This window comes from Macadamia integrifolia, chromosome 12, assembly GCF_013358625.1.
Source record: "Macadamia integrifolia cultivar HAES 741 chromosome 12, SCU_Mint_v3, whole genome shotgun sequence".
Lineage (NCBI taxonomy): Eukaryota > Viridiplantae > Streptophyta > Magnoliopsida > Proteales > Proteaceae > Macadamia > Macadamia integrifolia.
In genome coordinates this window covers 15,895,468-15,901,316 of record NC_056568.1, presented here as the reverse complement: position 1 = coordinate 15,901,316, position 5,849 = coordinate 15,895,468, and positions in this window count along the sequence as shown.

The window sequence follows — 5,849 nt, the reverse complement described above, 5'->3', positions numbered from 1 at the left end:
TCGAACACAAGGAGAGCAACCACTTTATTTTTAACTTCTTTTAGTAATGTAAAAGTGTAATGATTGATTATGGTGATCTACTTTTAACTACCGTCCTAACACAAATGCATATAAAAATGTCCTAACCAACACATCTAAGGAAATTGGAATTGAAATTATAATAAAAATTGAACGACCTAACCATTCGTCATCTTGGAATTTATATACTCAAACCACGCAATTAAAAAGCAAATAACTGAAAGTAAGAGTGTTGAAATAAAAAGTATTGAAAAGTAAAGAAAAGTACAAATAAAGGGGACAAAGCCAAAGAGAGGCATACAAGTAGGTTTCTCTACTTAGCCCAAGGGATGCACCATAAATAATAATCGTGGTGATAAGGTGGAAAATAGGAATTAGGAGAAAAAGGGAGAAAAAATAGGGGAGAAAAGAGGAGAACGCGGATCTCTTGGGAGATTTTATGATGAGGTGGAGGGGAGAGAATGGAGAAAAGACAAATATTAGGGAAGAGAAAAAATCTCCACGATTTTTTTTCTTTTTGTTTCCCTTTTTTTATTTTTTCTTTCCTTTTTTTCCTATTTTTTTCTCTTTTATTTCCTTCTTTTTCTCTCTCTCTTCAAACTTGTGCACAAACCCCCTTACACGCCCCTTGCTTTAAGTGATGAGTAGGAGAGAGAAAATCTTTCTAAAAAATCTTCAAAAAATAGCAACCAAAAGTTTCGAACTTGCAACCTCCTGGTGAGCAAAGGATTTTTGCACACCACAACTCACCAACTACGCTAGGTAGTTGTTGTTACCAAAAAAGAATCTTCAATCACTCAAGGGGGATCCATCAATCCTTGTTGGCATTTGAAATATTCCTTGTACACCTTGGACAACTGCAAATGGGCTGTTTCTGCATCTTGGTTCAGTTCTGATCCATTATTCTTTTTCTGATCTGAAAAGAATAATCACTTGTTCGGGTGACCAAACGGATGTGTACTTTTAATGTAACATGTCTATCTTGCTCAGAATTCCATCCTCTTCGTAACCATGAAAAGAAAAAGGATCTCTTTATGTGTAAAATTGAAGATATGGCACTCGATGTCCTTAAGGCCTTTAAAATACAAAACTTGCAAAAAGATAGTACAACCCAAGGTAGCTCCATTCTAAATATGTAAAAATGCATGCTTTACTACCTAAGAGTTCACACATAAATGTGCTCATAAGAGGTAGAGAGAGAGTGTAACTCACCTTCAATGGGGTAGATGAGTGGAGGTGAACTCCTTTCTTACACACTTCCTCTTCCTTCTCCCTTGCTTCCCTTCTTCTTTTCCTTTCTCTCTTGTCTTGCTTTTAGTTTGATAAAAATGAAATGAATGAACAAGTAGCTCTATTTATGGTAACTTAAGTGAACTAGGGGTTGTTTGGGGAAATAAGGGATTTTCTAATAACTCTTTATATGATAACTTAAGTTTAATAAGGCTTATTTGGAAAAACAATGGGTTTTGCTTATTACTTTTTATATGGTAACTTAAGTTCACTGAGGCTTGTTCGGGAAATAAAGGTGTTTTCTCCCATTATTGGGTTAATTCCCCAATCGGCACTGGTGGGCCCACCTCTGAGTAATCTAATACATTAATTCATTCATTGGTAGGTTATACCAACTATTGGAGGTGGTCTGAGGTGTATGGATGCGCAAGCCCGTGCCCTACGACTAAATAACTTATTTTCTCACAATACTCCTACCGGTGGAGGTCAATTGTGCCTAACATAGTTAGGACAACTTCACCTTATTGCACTGGGGTTTCTAGGGCATGTACAAGGGTGTGGGCCCAACTTCAGTGTAATTCATTGTTCGAGTCCAAGTACCCCTTAATGGTAGAAGACTTACACTGACTTCCTTCGAGATTTGTAACCCTTCCAATTGTCCCAGCATGAGTAACACTTGCAAGTGTGATCATTCTTTCCCTCATGGTAGAAAACTACTGCTAGCCAGTAGTCTTTGATACTGTCTCCCCCTTGTGGTTCATCTACAGACAGCCACACAATGAAATTTAGGGCATGGGTATAGTAGATAATGCTTGTATTTGATTCGTCTCTGAGTTGTTTACACCTTCAGATGAGTCGAGGGTGTTACATGGTGGATTAACAAGCTTCCAAACTTTGTTAGAACACACAAAGTCCATTTTAAGTTTATGACATCCAATCATCTATCTACATCTACATCCTTAGTAGCCTCCAAATAAGAAAACAAATCTGACTCTGGAAAATCAGATTTTAGAATTCTTTCTTCCTTTTTATTGAGAAGGGTATAACATGTAGAATGTCTAATAATCCTCCAAAAACAACAAAGCTTCTGAGGATGATCAGCAACTATGGAATTATCAATCATGGCACGCACTGGTGTAGGAGGAACTTCATCATCACTTGAATTTTTTCTTCTATGACCATGGATCTGATCACCTGGCGATGTAATCCTCCTCTGGATATATCTCACATATTTGTTAATAGTTTTTTTTTTCTTTTTCCTGTAGGATTAAAAACGTAAAACCTTATAGTACTTCGAGCTATCCCAAGAAATTGCGTCAATATGTACGGGATTCGAACTTGTTTGTTGTTGCTTCTAAACATATGCAATGCAACCCTTCCTTCTGTGTTATAGGCCAAGCTTCCGCCATATTACAACTCATAAGTTGTATTTGTCATTACTTCTGTTGGGACATTATTTAGAATATTATGGGAAAAAGAACCCTGCCTGGTTGTGTGGCTTTATATTAAGACGTATAAGCAAAAAGTCTGTGCTACCCTCCTGCCCTAATGCCTCTGCATGACCTCCCATTGGTCTATGTGTTGATGCAATGGCTATGCAAGCGGACAGAGTTCCTTTGCCCTAAATATTTATATATATATATATATATATATGAAGAAAGAATGTTACCCTCTTGCATGTGTCTAGAAACAACTAGTGCGGGAAGACAATGCACCCATGTGAGAACATAGGTATAACCCAGCCTAAAAAGGAAGGGGTATACGTGCTCGTCCTCCATCTCACCTCTTGGGGAAAGAGAGAGAGAGATGACCAAATAAGAGTAGCCACCTAGAATAGTGTCTAGGAGCCACATAAAATAAAAGATTGACTCTAGGACCACCCAGTGGGGAATTGGTTGAACCATCAATCTGAGTAAGGGCCTAAGTTACGGTCCAGAGAAGGTGTTAAACACCCCAGTCCACCAGATAGGAAATTATTCTTCATATTATTTGACTAAATCAAATCTAACACATACTTAAACTACAATACAAGGAAATAAAATACAGAAATATAGAGATGAAATCTAAAAGACACATACCCCAATGTTCAGCTAAAAAACAAAGGTTAGGATACTTGAGTGTAAACAAGATAACAATAATATATAATGTATGCATGCAAAACAAGGATAATAAACCTTAACTAGCAAATCCTAATCTTAATGCATGAAAAAAGTAAGAGAAACCATAATGGTACTAAATGATTAGACAAGATTATGAAAATCCTAATCATGATGATGAAAGTATGATGACATAAACATAGAAATTCATGTACAATAAAATATAGTGAAAATTATCAAAATGCCCCTATGGTTAAAATACGCCTAGAAAATTCCTAAAATTCTCTTAAAATAGGCAGTCCATTCTAAACTAGATCAAGGATGAAAACATGAATGAAGATCAGAACGTGAGTATCATGACTAGACCCTAGAAATTGTCAAAATACCCTACTTTAACGATGAAAACAATGAAACAACATAGAAAACACGCAAGACATGTATGAAACACTCTAATCACATACTTTAAAAAGAAAGAAAAACCCTAATCTATCATGAGAATAAACATGAACATTAGAAGAAACATGAATCTCTTATCATAAAAGTACGGAGAAATATGTAATGCCAATATAGCATAATAACATGAATTCATAGACCATAATCATATATTATATCAACAGATAAACACATTGTCTTGCAAGAAGATCATGAATCAATATCATATGGCATATCAAAAGATGAATAAAAGATATGAGAATCATATAACAATCAAAGAACACATGAAATATATATATATATATATATATATCCTCTATAAATATGACCAAAGTACCCCTAGAGGGGAAATCCAAAAAAGTGGTTGTAAGATCTGAATATTATTGGTATGTTCGAATGAAACATTATTTTGTTACACCAAAATTTGGTATAGAAATAAGCACATTTGCCTTTTTGTTGGGATTATTTATTTATTTATTTACAATGGAGTTAGTCCATACCGGCCAATATTGTCCCTGATTTTCTTACCATGTTAAAGTATGCAAAATATGTGGGAAAGTAGCTTTTGAATCATTGGACTTAAATATAAGGAGCTTGAGATATAAGCATCCAAAGGTTCCAAAACCAACCCTGAGTGACATTATATAGCCCAGCCTATTCTACGATGTACCAAAAATAAGGTTATTCTAGTTATAGAGCAAGTTTTTTCTACCATGGATAAGAAAAATGCTATCTCGGAAATTATTTTCATCTAGATATAAAGCATTCTTTCCCAGAGTAGGAAATATCTCTTTTGTCGTTTTCATTTGTATTGCATTTGGGAGAGGAGAATCTCAAGTTCTTAGAAGGAAAAATTGGAAACAATAAGCCATTCCCCCTGAAAAATTTAAGAAAATACAGGGAGATGTAAACAACTTTGTTTGTAATACCCCCTCTCTCTCTCTCTCTCTCTCATATTTTTGTATAGGGGAGAGACCTCAAGTTTTTCTTTTATTTGGGTTAGAATAGATATTTCTCTAAAAGTTGTTGACGTAGGCTATGTTGAACCAAATTGATGTTCAGTTGGCACTGAAACCTTGTGATCAGCAAAAGCTTATATCACACCACACAAAGAACTAAAGATTCGAAAAGGAAAAAAAAAAATAGAAAATCAAAAAATTCAAAACATTTTTACGGTTCAAAAATACAAGGAAAAGTTCTACAACATGATAATATCCATTGTTGACTTGAACTCCCAAAATTAACATTTAGCCAATCAAACGGTGAAAACATCTCAATTATCCTTCCAAGTGGTATAAATAGTGGCATAAAGAGCTAGGATACAACCATAGACATGGATGGATTTACAGAGAGATCGTTTTCTTATCTTCTCACTTATGATGCATTTGAAAAGGAAAATGGAAAAAATCATGAGATTTTATTTTTTCTTTCTTTTTTATCTCAATTAAATGGGATTACTAAATGGGGTTGATTACATGATTCCAATAAAAAACAGTGAAAGAAAAGTACAAAGAATATAACACAATAAATCAGTAAAATCTCATCAAAATGGAATTGATTACATAAATATTTTCATCCAATCGGAGATCCATTCAAAGTCATACTTAGGGTAAAGCCTAATTTATACATATCTTTTAATTTTTTTTCTCTTCTTATATATATATATATATATATATATATGAGTATCTTTTCAACCGTTGAACTACCTACCAGGGTTAGGCCTAGTCCCCACACACTAACCACTAAAGTGGAATCGTATTCCCTGCAGGAGGTAACCAATAGAATGGTTGACACTTTGATTTGGTTGTCAGACATGTTTGAAAGAGAGAATATTAGAACAATAACCAATGTAATCCATCTCCCACTTTTGAAAGATTTATTAAGGATCAAAACCAATTATATAAATTTATGGGCTTAATTTATTCTCTAAATAGATCATTAAGGATCCTATTTGAGGAGCAATGAAGTGATTGAAAACATCAAAAAGTTAAAAAAGACAACAAATATGCAAAGCCCAAACAAACATCTAATTGAAAAGTGAAGTTACTTTTCCTTAAATTCATCTCACTTCAC